General features: G+C 49.1%; 1 long non-coding RNA gene across 2 annotated transcripts; it reads left to right on the forward strand.

Moving 5' to 3' along the window:
- Positions 1 to 259: 259 nt before the first annotated feature.
- LOC144323655 (uncharacterized) lies at positions 260 to 9,804 on the forward strand. Of its 2 annotated transcripts, none has more exons than XR_013389042.1 (2): positions 260 to 669; positions 9,463 to 9,804. It is a non-coding gene; the product is annotated as an uncharacterized LOC144323655 (long non-coding RNA). The 2 variants fall into 2 exon arrangements; XR_013389041.1 differs by having other exon boundaries at positions 260 to 569.
- Positions 9,805 to 15,424: the final 5,620 nt, after the last annotated feature.

Genomic DNA, 15,424 nt, shown 5'->3' on the forward strand with positions numbered 1-15,424 from the left:
GCGACCCCCGACGGCCGGGCGAGCCGCGGGTCGGGCTGGGGGCGGGCGGCGCGCGCAGATCGCGGGGGGCGCGGGGGCTTCGGTTCCCACAAAGGCTCGAGAGAGAAGCGGCCGGGGGCGAGGTGACTTCCGCCGCCCCGGGGCCCCCGCGCCTGCACCCCCGGCCCCCAGGACGCTAGCGCGGCGGGGCGGGGCGGGGCGGGGCCGGGGCCGGGGTGTGGCCGCCCCCGCCGAAGGCCCTGCGCGCCCGCGGCCGGGCCGGGCCGAGCGTGGGCCGGAGCGCCGCCTCCCCGCGCCCCCGCCACCCCGCGCGGGCCCTTTGTGTCTCCGGGGCCGGGGGAAGGAAGCCGCTGGGGTTTTGTTTTCCCGTCCGAGTTCCCTTTCCCTCCGCCCTCCCTGCGCCTCGGGCCGGAACCCTGGGCGGGCGGACGCGCTCGGGGCGCGCAGGCACGAGACTCGAGCGTAGGAAGACACGCGGGCCGCGGCCCGACCCGGGCGGGAGAGCCCCTGCGCGCCGCCCCAGCAATGGCGCCGGCGCCCGACGCGGGCGGCTCACGCCCGGGAGGCAGGTGTGAGCCTGGGGGCGTTTCCGAGCTGCGAGCAGGGCGCGGCGAGGCGGTGCAGGGGCTCAGGCAGGGGGCGGCTGCGGGAAACCTCCCAAAGCAGAAGGTCGGTGCTGCGGCTGGGCTGGACGGTCGGGGCGTTTATTCCCTTTAACCACAGCACTGAGGAGCCTCCCCTGCGTCATCCGGGGCCTGGGGGGCCGGGGTGGGGGTACAAGGGACGGGGACCGAGTAGCCCGGACGCTGTAGGGGCAGGGGGCGCTTGCACAGGGGATCTGTGCAACCTCAGCAGGTCGCCCCTCTGTGCCTTGCATTCCTGGTCTGTGTAATGGGATGGGTTCAAAATACAGCATCTGTGTTCGCACCCGCCCTGCCCAACAAAACGTCCTCAGGCTCCTTGCTCCTGAAGAAAATGCTCAGCACGAACCTGGCAAAGGTGCCACGAGACACTTCAGTTTGGGACAGACCCAGTCACACAGGTTGTCATTCCTTCCTCGCATTAAATATTCCGAGGCTTCTGGCACCAGGCCTGTGCTGGGTGGAGGCTGCATGATAAAGGCAGCAGGCCGGGCCTGGAGAAGCCAATAAAACAGTCAATCACCTCTTTCCCTGGGGCCAGGAAGTGGGCCCTGGAAGATGCCGGAAGCCAGCCCGCTCTGGGCCCCGTCCTGCCCTGGGCCCTTCTGTGTGTCAGGGCCAAGGATCTCCAGGTAATGCCTTACACTTGGAGTATTTGCTCCCTGGCCTGTTTTTAGAAAGGCCACAGGCCTGAACACTGTTGGTGTCCCCCCCAAACGTTGGTGAGCCTCAGTGTAGATTCTAAGAAAGAACCCAGACCCTGGCCCCTTGACAGGCTTGAAAATTTCCCCCCCCCTGACAACTTTGCATTGTGAAGAGCTCTGAAGGAAACAGCTTTCCTTCCCAAGCAAATCCTGTTGTGTTTATTGCCTGATGTCTCCGCCCTTCCGTCATTCAGTTTCAGCACTAGGCTCAGTTGGTCATGTCCAGGGTCTGTCCCCAGGGTGTTTAGTGGGTGAATACTGAGTGTATGGAGGCTGTCTTTGGTGCTCCTCACAGTCATAACAAATTCATGATCCCAGCTACTGTTTACTGAGTGTCTGTGCTGTGCCAGGTTCATGCTCTCATATTAGGAGGGGACACAGACAGGTCAGTCAGGTAGTTCAGCCAAACCCAGGCTGCACTTTGGTGTTGGACAGACTCTGAAAGCAATGAGCTTCCCACCCTGCCTTGCTGGTCTTGCATAACTCCCATGGCAGCTGAGTGGCCTGGTTTTCTCAGTGCAGGGACCAGAGTCAGCACAGGGGCCTGGACTGTCTGGCCATCACCTTAGCCAGGGGCCAGGTCCTACTGATGCTAAATGTCCTAAATGTCCCTCAAATCCAGATTTCACCATTTGTCCCAGATCACCACACAGCATCATTCCCTTTCCCTCTCTTACCCCAATTGCTGCTTCTCCCTTTTCAATCCATCCCTATCCTGCATCTCTGGAAAAAGCAAATTCCATCCTTAAAACCCCTGGGCAGTCAATCCCTTGCTCTCTGAAGGAAGTCTTGCACTTTATCAGGTGGCCACAGCTTAGCCTGTTCCCCAGCCATCCCACTGCAGGCTCTAAGATGCACCCGAACCGAGGTCCTTACTTCCCTGCCTTGCCACAGCTGAGCCTTCCACCTGGGGCGACCCCTGTCCACACTTGCTCCCCCAGACAGGGCCAGATGGTCCAGATGCTGCCAGAGCACAGTCATGTATTTCCTCTTTTGGTTCCTCTACAAGGACCATGAGCTCCTTGAGGACAGGATCCCCTAATGTCCAGCACAGCATAGACTGAGTCAAATGAATGCAAGAATAAATGAATGAGTTTCTAAGATATGCCTTAAGCTAATAATCATAATGTGGTTGCATGCCGGCCCAACATCCTCAGAGAAGACCAATGGCAGGTCTGGGGGCAAGCTGTGCTGGCCACAGGAGGGTCCAGGAAGCTCTTGGCCTTGCTACAGGGAGCTGCTAAAGCCCACCTTCCCCTTCCTGTCTCAGGCCTGCTTTTTTAACTGTCCTAGAAACCTGTCCTGCACCCTCACTGTGGCTTTGCTATGTAAAGACGCCTGTGGGTTGCTGTCAAACTTCTGCAGAGGACCCAGGGTTGAGGGAGGAGGGGAGACGCTGAGGTGATTTAATATTAGCTAAGGGTTACCACATACCAGGTTTGTGCTAAAGACTTTTCATGTATCAGTCTCATCTAACCCTCTCACACCCATTTCACTCCTGGGGGAAATGCAGCACAGAAAAGTTCAGTGACTTGAGGACGGAAAGTGTCAGAGTCAGGATTTGAACCCAGGTCATCTTATTACACTAGGACTTGAATTTAGGATAAACAGGTGGGCCTTTCCTTCACTTACTGGGTGGCAGGGCCCCCGGGCCACCAGGTGGTAAACTGGCCTTCCTTCCCTCCCAGTGTGGTTCAGAAGCCAAGTCTGAGGGAACCTGCCAAAGCGACCCTGTTACCATGGCAACAGCCGTTTCTCTGCAGTTGCAATTTTGCAGGCAGGGTATCACCCATACCTGCACACGCATGAGCCTGAGAGAACGGAGTATCTCCGAATTGGCTGCACCTGTTGGGATTTTGGGGCGGTGTGTGGGTCCAGGCAAGGTGGCCTGAGGGGTGAGGGGCCCTCCTGACTTGCCCTCCAGACCGGGCTCAGACCCCTATTACCTTCAGACTGAAGCAACTTCCTGCATGCAGAACAATGGCTATCACGGAGCAACTGCTCTTCTACTCAAACACCTTCAGGGGCTCTCAATAATCTGCCCCACTGACAAGTTACCCCTTTGGGACAGATAGAATGAGGACTGGCCATTGTGTATTTTTTCCTCATTAAAAACAAACCTCTAGGGACACCTGGGTGGCTCAGTGGTTGAGCATCTGCCTTTGGCTCAGGTCGTGATCCTGGGGTCTGGGGATTTGGGGATCGTGTCCTGCATAGGCTCCCCGCAGGGAGCCTTTTTCTCCCTCTGCCTATGTCTCTACCAGTCTCAGTGTTTCTCATGAATAAATAAATTAAAAACAAACAAGCACACTCAAAAAACCCTCTAAATTCTATCTCTGCAAATCTCTGCCCTCCGGGCTCCCCCACCCACACCCACCTCCACTGCTCACCACTGACCCAACACAGACCTACCTTAATTTTCACCTTGGCCATTATAATAACTCTCCACTATTTTCTCACTACAAACATCCATTTGCTCAGCAAGTATTTATTCAACTTCATGTTCTTAGCTGGAGGCCGTGCTAGGAGCTGGGGACTCTAGGAGCAAAGCAGAACCTGCCCCCACCTCCTGAAGCTGGTGGTCTGGGAGGAAATGCAGACAAACCGAGTCATTGTCAAATCCTGTAATGTAGAGTGTAAAGATCTGGGAGCTCCAGGGCCCAGAAGGAAGGTGAGCTGGGGGAGGGGTGCAGTGGGGGAGGGAGACAAGAGGCTTGAGGGCTGGCCAGGGCCCGAGTCTGGAGAGCATTGCTGAGCCTGCAGGCAATGAAGGCAGGGCCCACTGAGGGCAGCCGAGAAAGGCAAAAAAATTCCCCCAAGTTCTACTCTGGCTGCAACGGTCCATGCTGACCAGGAGAGCCCTATGACCCGATAGCACAACTCTAGCCCTGGTCTTCTGTGGAAAAAGAGAGGACTGGTAGTCTTTAAGCCTTTAAACAACTTTAAACCTTAGAGAAAGGCCAGATTGGCAACACAAAGTTTTCTCAGGCTGGAGAAAGGCCGCCCCAGGCTTCTCTCTCTCTCTCTCTCTGCTTCTCCCTAATCCATCCTAGGGTACCTGAGGTTACTATAAAGTTTCCCTTAGTACCTGCCCATTAACTTAGCAAATTGGACTTTATATTTTCTCATTTTTTTTAGGAAAAGATTTTATTTTTATTTATTTATTTTTTAAATGATTTTATTTATTCATGAGAGACCCACACAGAGAGAGAGAGAGGCAGAGACACAGGCAGAGGGAGAAGCAGGCTCCATGCAGAGAGCCTGATGTGGGACTATCCCAGGACTCCACAATCATGCCCTGGGCCAAAGGCAGATGCTAAACCTCTGAGCCACCCAGGGATCCCCCAGGAAAAGATTTTATTTATTCATGAGAGACACAGAGAGAGAGGGAGGCAGAGACATAGGCAGAGGGAGAAGCAGGCTCCATGCAGGAAGCCCGATGTGGGACTTGATTCTGGGTCTCCAGGATCACGGCCAGGCCAAAAGCAGGCGCATAACACTGAGCCACCCAAGGATCCCCCTGACTTTATATTTTTTCAAAGTAAATTGGAAGATTAATATACAATGGAATACAGCTTTACAAGGACCAGAAGTGATCTCCAAAACATAATTGAATAAAAGAAGGTTTTGGGGGATGCCTGAGTGGCTCAGTGGTTGAGCGTCTGCCTTTTGCTCAGGGCGTGATCCTGGGATCCAGGATTGAATCCCACATCGGGCTGCCTGCATGGAGCCTGCTTCTCCCTCTGCCTGTGTCTCTTCCTCTCTCTGTGTCTCCTGTGAATAAATAAATAAAATCTTTTTTTTTTAATATTTTATTTATTTATTCATGAGAGACACAGAGATTGAGAGAGGTAGAAACACAGGCAGAGGGAGAAGCAGGCTCCATGCAGGGATCCCCACGACGTGGAACTTGATCCCGGGACTCCAGGATCACACCTTGGATCAAAGGCAGGCGCTAAACTGCTGAGCCACCCAGGGATCCCCAATAAATAAAATCTTTAAAAAAAAAAGTTTGGGGATCGCCTATGGAGTGTGATCCCACATATTAAGGGTCTCATGTCTTTTCATCTGTAAAATGAAGATTAAAAACTAGTGCAACCTCACAAGGTGGCAGTAAGGTTATCATGTGTTTATGCTCCTTAAAGTGTTCAGAATCTTGCCGTCACATAGTAATGGCTCAGTAAGTATGAGGCATTATTACTCTTCTCATGTAAAATTATTTTGGAAACAAATGGAAGTATATACTCTACAATTAAAACGGTGGTCGGTGGCCCAGACATTATAAACAAATAGATGCTCTTACAAATATAATTACAAATTGTAATTAATGCAAAGAAGAAAAACGAACCCGAAGGACAAACGTGGGAGTCAGCAAGTAAACGGGAGGCTGCAAATTTGGGGGGGGCCCCCTACTCATGCCCGTTATTCAGTCCTAAGAATTTGGGGGAAGCAGTTATTAAGAAAAAGTTGAAAGGTGCCTGGGTGGCTCAATGGGTTAAGTGCCTGACTTCCGCTCTTCTTGAGTCAAGATCTCAGGGTCCTGGGATGCACCCTGCATTGAGCCCCAGCCCCCACTCCGGGTTGGGGGGGCTCTGCACCTAGCAGGGAGGGAGGGAGTCTGCTGGCCCCTCTCCCTCTGCCCCTTCCCTGCTCCTACAATGGCATGTGTGCTCTCTCTCACACATAAATAAATAAAATATTAAAAAAAAAAAAAGAAGCTGAAGAACTAGGCGTTGTTGAGTGGAGTCCCTGATTCTTCAGAGAAGAGCAGATGGACTCTCCCCTAGAATATAAGTCACACAGTGTCATTTCTAAGCTTCGAACCCCTCAGTGTCTCTCTGCCTTGGGGGTAAAGGCCAAACTCCACCTTCTCCAGAAAAATCTGGCCCCACATTGCCTCCTCCATGTCTCTAAGGTCTTGTTTTTGATGCCCAGTAGTTTTTCCTACTGGAGGGTTGGTACTGGAGTGCTCCTCCTGCCCAGACAGCCTGTCCCCAGGCCATGCCCCCCTTGCCCCAGCCCCTCTTCTCCCTGCCCCCTCAAAGGTGACTTCGGCAGCCATTCTTCTCTGTTCCTTCCCAGCACTTGCTCTGAGTGCAATTAAACCGTCACGCCTTTACCCTGTTCATTATCTCCCTGGTGAGTCCGGGGGCTGGTGTGGTTTCCTTTGCCACTCTCCCCTCCTCTCTGAGTGTCTCGTGGGTGGGTGGCCTGGCACACTGGAGACACTGGACGTAGGGGAGCTGGAGTGCTGAGGTGACTCCATGTCCCGGCCATTCACAATCTCCCTTGAATGACCTGCTCTCTCTCACTTGTTTCCTAACAGACTATTTCTCCGTGACATGCCTCCATTCATCCACTGACACCTAAATGATCTTTAGCTCTGGATCTCGAGGCTACCTCCGTCTGACCACCCCTGAGAGTTTTCATGTTGTGCCATCATTGTCCCCGTCCCGCTGTCCCACTGTAGTCCCTCTGCGTTTTCCAGAGCTTAGATTCCAGTGGAAAGAGACAGAAGATGAAAAAACAAATAAGAGGAGCGCCTGGGTGGCTCATTTGGTGAAGCTTCTGCCTTCAGCTCAGGTCATGATCCCAGGCATCTGGCTCCTTACTCAGCAGGGTGCCTGTTCTCCCTCTCCCTCTGCCTGCCGCTCCCCCTTCTTATGCTCTCTCGTTCTCTCTCTGTCAAAGAAATAAAATCTTAAAAGAAAAAACAGAAAATGTATAGTGCTATGAAGGGAAGGCTGACTCTGTGGCAGAGATGGGGCAGTTTGGGGTACGGTGGTTGGGGCCCTTCACCTGCAAAGGAGGACCTTCAAGATCTGAAGAAGGACTGGGGAGCACTGGCCATCTAAGGGGAGAGCAGTCCAGGCCAGTGCAGAGACCCTGCCCCGACTGAGTGTAGCAGAAGCGATCAGAGTCCAGGGAACCAGGGACAGAGAGGAGGGCAGGGAGGGTGAAGGGCTGGCTCAGGTAGTGGACCCTGAAACTATTGTAAGGCCTTCAACTTTTATGGAATGAAATGGGGGAAACTTTGCAGGGCTGTTGGCTTAGGAGGGGCAGGACCTAACTTAAAGAAACCAGCTTTCGGGATGCCTGGGTGGTTCAGCGGTGCAGAGTCTGCCTTCAGCTCAGGGCATGATCCCGGGGTCCTGACCTCTCCCTCTGCTTGTGACTCTGCCTCTCTCTCTGTTTCTCATGAATAAATAAATAAAATCTTTAAAAAAAAAAAAAAAAGAAGAAAGAGAAAAGAGAAGAAAGAAAGAAAGAAAGATGGAAGGAAGGAAGGAAGGAAGGAAGGAAGAAAGAAAGAAGAAAGAAAGAAAGAAAGAAAGAAAGAAAGAAAAGAAAAGAAAAGAAAGAAAAGAAAGAAAGAAAAGAAAGAAAGAAAAGAAAGAAAGAAAAGAAAGAAAGAAGAAAGAAAGAAACATTCACTGTGCCTACCCTGGCCAGACTGAGTCCTAAGGACAGAAATGCCAATCAAGTACTAAACCAGCCCCCCAAAGCCTCGGGCCTTGGGGTGTTTCCGAACAGAGTCAGATTTGCTTTGTAGAAAAGTCACTGCCACCAGCACGTGGATGGCCTAGAACACTTTGCCTGACCTGTGTAGTGTGTTCTGATAAAGATTTGTTAAATAAGACAAATTCCACTTCCAATTTCTTCTCTTTCTCCTTCTCTGCTTGCCTTCCCTTCGCCCTGAAACATTTATTCAAAGCCTATTACCGGATTACAACCCACAGAATGAAATATCCACAAATGCATACTGATATAAAGGAATAATTGAATAAATAAATAAGTGGGGGGAGGGGAGCGAAGGGACAGCTCTTTCTTGCAGTAGGATTCCCATTAATAAAAATGCAGAAAAGAATAAGGGAAACAGAAACTCACCGCTGGAACACCATAATAATAATCTTTGCAGGCAAGATCCACTGATGGATGTGAAAATTAGTAGGCAAATTTTGAGGAAAAACAGAATATTTGCATAATTTAAAATATTTCCCCAAAGACATATTTTTAAAAAAATGTATTTATTTGAAAGAGGAAGAGAGAGAGAATACATGAGTGGGGAAAGGGAGAGACAGAGAGAGAGAGAGAAACAGACTTCCCACTGATTGCGGAGCCCCAACTCTGGGCTCAATTCCATGATCTGGAGATCATGACCCCTGCTGAAATCAAGAGTCGGACCCTCCACCAATGTAGCCATCCAAGCACCCTACCGTAAGATATTCGTTAGCTACAAAGGGAAAATACTAACTGGACAATGGAGAGAGCTAGTGGACTCCATCTTAACCAAGTGGTTAGCTTAACATCCAAGAATAAGACGGACGAACATCAGATACTCCCTGGAGCACTGAGAAGAAGGTTGCTCCAGTGTTATTCTTCCCTACAAGGCATAATCTCCATCTAATCATGAGAAAACACAAGACAAACCCAAAGTGCAGGATATTCTACAAAGCACCTGGCCAGTACTCTTCAAATGTCAAGGTCATGAAAGATGAGGAAAGATGGAGGAACAGATAAGAGGAGGGTAAGGAGCCATGACAGGTTTGATGTGGGGTGGGTTTTAGAACAGAAAAAAAAGTCCATTAATGGAAAAATTGACATCAGTGAAATTTGAATATAGTTTGTAGTTTATTTTTTTTTATTTTTTAAAAAAGATTTGATTTATTCATGAGAGACACAGAGAGAGAGAGAGAGAGAGAGGCAGAGACACAGGCAGAGGGAGAAACAGGCTCCTCACAGGGAGCCCCACGTGGGACTTGATCCCGGGTCTCCAGGATCACGCCCCAGGCCGAAGGCAGGCGCTAAATCACTGAGCCACCCAGGGATCCCCTAGTCTGTAATTTAGTTAGTAGTATTGTGCCATGTTATTTTTGGGGAGGGGTTGATAATTTTACTATGGTTATGTAAGATGTTAACCTGAGAGGAAGCTGGGTAAGAGGATATAGGAACTCTGTGCTATTTTTGCAACTTTACTGTAAGTCTAAAATTATTTCAAAATAAAAAGTAAAAAAAGAAAAAAATCAGAAACCTATTATACCCCTAGTACCTTGCTTGTGATCTCTGAATACCATTTCCCCCAAAATAAATCAGGACTCCTGATTTATTCTCCATAGAGAATGGCTGATTCCTGGTCAGGACGCAAGAAGCAGACCCCAAGAGGAGTTGGGAACATCTTGAAGCATCATCTGGCAAAGAAGCTTCAAGACTCATGGGATGTCCGAGGGACTCCAGAGCCAAGTTGAAGAGATTTCTGCAGACCAAAGATGGGATAATTCAAACATCAATAAGAATAACTGTAACAGACTAAAGCACATCAAAGGTTCAACCCATGAGTTCATAATGATACTAAAAAGAATAATTTAAAAAATTAAGTTGTCACCCTTGGTGGGTGCTGGAAATCCAACTCATTATTTTGAAGACATTGATCCAAATAAAGGACAAGAATGAAACACTTATCCTCTTTCCTTTATGATTTGTACCTCAGAGGAACCAAATAGAGATCAGCAGATGTTTCTCTTCATGGAAGTATTCCAGCTAATAGTAGAAGAGAGAATGCCCAAATTGGATGACTTCATCTTGCGACTCCTCATGAATTAAGGGATATAAGCACTGAAGAGCAATGACAGCTTACATCACACAAAGAAAGAGAGCCAGACATGATCTGCCTCCTAATGAAATCCACAACATCTCCCGTAAATTAGTTTTGCCAGAAAACACTAATCTGAATCTAATCAGGCTCTAGATTAGACTATCAGTTTATCAGAAATACAAAGGACAGGGAAGCCTATAGAATTATATACCACAGGGATGCAATCAGCAAAATCCAAACTGTGGGATGCAGCAGGACAGGTGATGCGTTTGCAAAGAAAATAGAAAGACATGGAAGGGAAAACTATGGATACAAGAGACCTAACTGATGTCTCAGCTAATTGCACAGTGCATTTTTTAAATTTTTTATTTATTTATGATAGGCACACAGTGAGAGAGAGAGAGGCAGAGACATAGGCAGAGGGAGAAGCAGGCTCCATGCACCGGGAGCCCGACGTGGGATTCGATCCCGGGTCTCCAGGATCACGCCCTGGGCCAAAGGCAGGCACCAAACCTCTGCGCCACCCAGGGATCCCGCACAGTGCATTTTTAATTTTTATCCTAATTTTTTAAAAACACTGTACAATGTAAATATCTTTGCCAATTATGAGACTACTGGAAATTTGAACACTGCCTGCCATATGTTTTGTGTGTGTGTGTGTGTGTGTGTTTTAAGATTTTATTTATTTATTCATGAGAGAGAGAGACACACACACAGAGAGAGGCAGAGACACAGGCAGAGGGAGAAGCAGGCTCCATGCAGAGAGCCTGACGTGGGACTCGATCCCGGTCTCCGGGATTACACCCTGGGCTGAAGGCAGGCACCAAACCGCTGAGCCACCCGGGCTGTCTGCCATTTGATAATAGTAAGGAATAATTGCATATCTTGTTAAGTTGTAATGGTATATATATATATATATGAATACAGTAAAAGGTCTTATTTTGAGAGATATGCACTGAAATGTTTAGAGAGGGAATGGTATGAGGTGTGGATTGACTTCTATGGAATATGTCATGGAGGTCAGGATGGATATGGTCAGTGTTGACTTAATGGTTATTGGGCTGATGAAGACTCCTTATCTTATTCTATTTTTTAGTGTATGTCCAATATTCTACATAATAAAGTCTTTTATAAACATCTGCGATCTATAACTTAGAGATAATAACTATTAACACTTTGTAGTCTACCTGTGTCAGTCTTTTTTTTTTTTAATTTTTATTTATTTATGATAGTCACACAGAGAGAAAGGCAGAGACACAGGCAGAGGGAGAAGCAGGCTCCATGCACTAGGAGCCCGATGTGGGACTCGATCCCGGGTCTCCAGGATCACGCCCTGGGCCAAAGGTAGGCGCCAAACTGCTGCGCCACCCAGGGATCCTTACCTGTGTCAGTCTTTTAAAAAAAATCCATGTATACGTGCCTGTGTATTTTATAAAATTGGGTCATACAACATACATCTTTTTAGCAACCTTTTTTTAAATTTTTTTTTAATTTTTATTTATTTATAATAGTCACAGAGAGAGAGAGAGAGGCAGAGACACAGGCAGAGGGAGAAGCAGGCTCCATGCACCGGGAGCCCGATGTGGGATTCGATCCCGGGTCTCCAGGATCGTGCCCTGGGCCAAAGGCAGGCGCCAAACCACTGCGCCACCCAGGGATCCCAACCTTTTTTTTTTTCTTAAAGATTTTATTTATTCATGAGACACACACATAGAGAGGCAGACATAGGCAGAGGGAGAAGCAGGCTCCCTGTGGGGAGCGGATGCAGGACTTGATCCAAAGAACCCAGGGATCACCACCCGAGCCAAAGGCAGATGCTCAACCACTGAGCCACCCAGGCCCCCTAGCAACCTGTTTCTACAATATATCACTATAAAAATAGATATCCTACTACTGGGTAATTTTAAAAAGTCTTTCATGTCTCAGGGCTGCAGATGCAGTATTAAGCCCAATTTCCTACCCCCAAGGCAGCCTGTGATCTAGGGGAGTTAGCTCCTCACCTGTGACTCGGTTGGCTCCTCTCTATAATGGGTGTGCGCTTTCTAATTTGCAGTGGTACAGTTTCAAGGACAGAATATTCTCTCTGCTGCCTCCCTTGGAAGGAAGGCCTGGACTTGATTCCCAGCAGTAGGTTCCACACCTCTGAAAGACTGTGTGCCACACATAGTAGGAGTAGGCACTTAATAATTTCATATCAATGAGCTCAGAGCCTGGAGCTTCATTTGATTATCATATCATTACTGTCATTCACATCTCTCTCTGGGCAGAGTCCCTGCCTTCAAGCTGCATAGGGACTTCTCTGGAGTCCCAGAGCCCCCAAGATTTTCCCATGGCTACACTGTAGTTTATGATTGCCTGTTCAGCTTCTCCAGCAGACCCTGAGCTCCTCAGGTGCCCCCAGCGCCTGGCAGAGGGTCTGGCACAGAGGAAGCTCTCCTAAATGTATTTTCATTTCTCTAAATGAAACATGAAAGAAAAACCACCCAGAGGGCATGACCAAGAGTGTGTGTGTGTTTACTTGAACCCCAGTCCAAATTCAAACTCCTTAGTGATTTTTTATAAAATGAAGTGCTGGGAATCCCTGGATGGCTCAGCGGTTTTGGCACCTGCCTTGGGCCCAGGGCGTGATCCTGGAGTCCCGGGATTGAGTTCCGCATTGGGCTCCTGCGTGGAGCCTGCTTCTCCCTCTGCCTGTCTCTGTGTCTCTCATGAATAAATAAAATTAAAAATAAAATAAATAAAATAAAATGAAGTGCCAAGGCAGTTGACAATTAGTTGGCCAAATGGTCTTCCCCTTTCCTTGGGAAGTGGGGGAGGGTGGTTAAAGGGGGGTGAAGCAGTGGGGGTAGCCAGGGGGAGTGTGGAGTTCTGGGCATGGGGAAGAAAAAGAGCAGGGCGACAGGCTCCTTGGCCCCTACCACTCGGCTGTGCTAGGTGAGTCCCTGGGGTTGAGAAAAGGGAGAGGAAGCTGCCATCTGGGGCTGGTGTCTTTCCCATTTGGCAATCATGATTGCTCCAGACGGAGCACTCCCCCTGCCCACTTCCTCCTAACATTCCTGCCTCTCAGTTTGAGCTCTGGTCTGGTTGGCCTTGGACCTACCTGCATCCACATCCAAGGCCTTCCTCCTGTGAGCTTATTTATCTGGTGAGGTGCTGGATGCTGTGGGGTGTGCACTTTTGGCCTCACTCAGGCCAGGGGTCAGGGGACATAGCATGGGAAGTGCTTTTATTTCTGCTATAAATGAGGGACATCAGGTCAAATGGACCTGTTTAGTGGAGCTAATGAGGAATTGTTGGGGGAGAAGGACCCCCATCCCCCCTTGTTCAGTTTGCAAAGCTCACAGGGACACTTGTTGCCCAGGCTGTGGGACCTGAGCTCCTTCGGGCAGGATTCAGGACCCATCTAGGTGAGGGTGCCCGGTGTGCGACACAGGCCTGGCATTTTGCTGGAGGAGATCTGGAAGAGGTTTGGGAAATAATTACTGAATGAATGAATAATGAATTTACCATGAGTGAACCATGGTAAATATAGCTACAGTGACCACGGGGCAAAGTTGAAGGAATCAGGTGGACAGAAATGAGTTCAAACCCTTCTCTGACATGTACTAACTATGTGACTTGGGGGCAAGCCACCTAAAATGTCCTGAGCCTCTGGTTCCTAAACTGTAAAAATGAAAGCAAATAATTCTATCTCATTTATGAGATTTACATGAGCTGATTGTAGAGCATGTGACATGTAATAGGATTAATGAATGCTCGCTATTGTTAATATTGTTTATTGATTCAACAAATGTGCATCAAGCACCTACTACGTGCCAGGTAGTTTCTAGGCACTTGGACCAGATCACTGAACAAAATACATTGAGACTCATTCCCTCATGGGGAATTATATTCAGGCAGGGGGAGAGGCTGTAAACAACAGATGAGTGCAGTAGCAAGTTGGAAAGTGATAAATGCCATGGGGGAAAACAAGTACAGTAAGATGTGGGATGAGGGGTGCAGTGGAGTGGGCTGGAGTGAAAAAATGTTTTTCTTTTTTCTTTATTCAATTGACAGAGAGTGAGAGAGCACAAGCAGGAGGAGTGGCAAAGGGAAAGGGAGGAGCAGACTCCCCGCTGAGCAGAGAGCCTAATGCAGGTCTCAATCCCAGGACCCTGAGATCATGACCTGAGCCAAAGGCAGGCACCTAACCCACTGAGCCACCCAGGCATCCCTGGAGTTACATTTTAAATAGGGTGGCACAGTAGGCTTCATTAAGAAGGTGGCATTTGAGCCTTTGCTGGAGGTGAGGGAGACAAAATCTCAAGGAAGAGTGACCCAGGCCTGTGGAGAGCTGGGGTGGAGGGGTGTTGCCTGCAGAGCCTGTAGAGGAGTGAGCAGGGAAATGAAGTCGGGCTAGGGTGGCCAGATCACACAGGGCATTGCTGGCCATCGTGAACTTAGCGTTTACTCTGAGTAAGAAAAGCTGTGGAGTTTTTAGTGGAAGGATGACAGGATCTGACTTATGCAGGATCAGGATAATGTCCTGCCAGGTTGAGTCTAGACTGAGGGGTAGGGGAAGGATGAGAAGAGCAGAGTCCAGATGCTGGTGTCCAGTGGTGAGAGGAGTCAGAATCGGGGTGTATTTTGAAGAGCCAGTTTGGTTTCATGAGGGGTTGGATGTAGAGTGTGAGAGGGACAGAGGGACAGGATGATTGTGGGATCTGAGCCTCAGTGAGTGGAAGGAATCAGTTGCCACCTGATGGTGGAGGCTGCAAGTGAGGCAGGGTTGGGAAAGACATCAAGGGGTCAGTTGTGAATGTATTGGGATATAGATGTCTGTTAGCTACACAAAATACTTAACAGGCTGCTGATGTAAATTTGGGAGTTGTTAGTACTACTACAGCTATTTTTCCTCCACTTTCACACTTGATCCTCACATCAGCTGGTGAAAAAGGCAGAGATTATTCCCAGCCTCACAGAATGGAAATCCTACCAAGAGCATATGTCCTTCCAAAGAACTGAAAACAGGTATTTAAACAAATACTTATCCATGAGTGTTCATAGCGGCACTATTCACCATAGTCACAAAGTGGAAACGACTCAGATGCCCATCAGCGGACAAACGGATGAATAAAATGTGGGGCAGGGCACCTGGGTGGCTCAGTGGTTGAGCATCTCTTTGGCTCGGGTCCTGATCTCAGAGTTCTGGGATTGAGTCCCCCATTAGGCTCCCCACAGGGAGCCTGCTTCTCCCTCTGCCTCTCTCTGTGTGTCTCTCATGAATAAATAAACAAGATCTTAAAAAAAAAAAAAAAAGTGGGATGCCCATGCAATGGAGTATTATTCAGCCATCAAAAGGAAACTTCAGGGCAGCCCGGGTGGCTCAGCGGTTTAGCGCCGCCTTCCGCCCAGGGTGTGATCCTGGAGTCCCGGGATCGAGTCCTGCATCGGGCTCCCTGCAAGGAGCCTGCTTCTCCCTCTGCCTGTGTCTCTGCCTCTCTCTC

This window comes from Canis aureus, chromosome 11, assembly GCF_053574225.1.
Source record: "Canis aureus isolate CA01 chromosome 11, VMU_Caureus_v.1.0, whole genome shotgun sequence".
Lineage (NCBI taxonomy): Eukaryota > Metazoa > Chordata > Mammalia > Carnivora > Canidae > Canis > Canis aureus.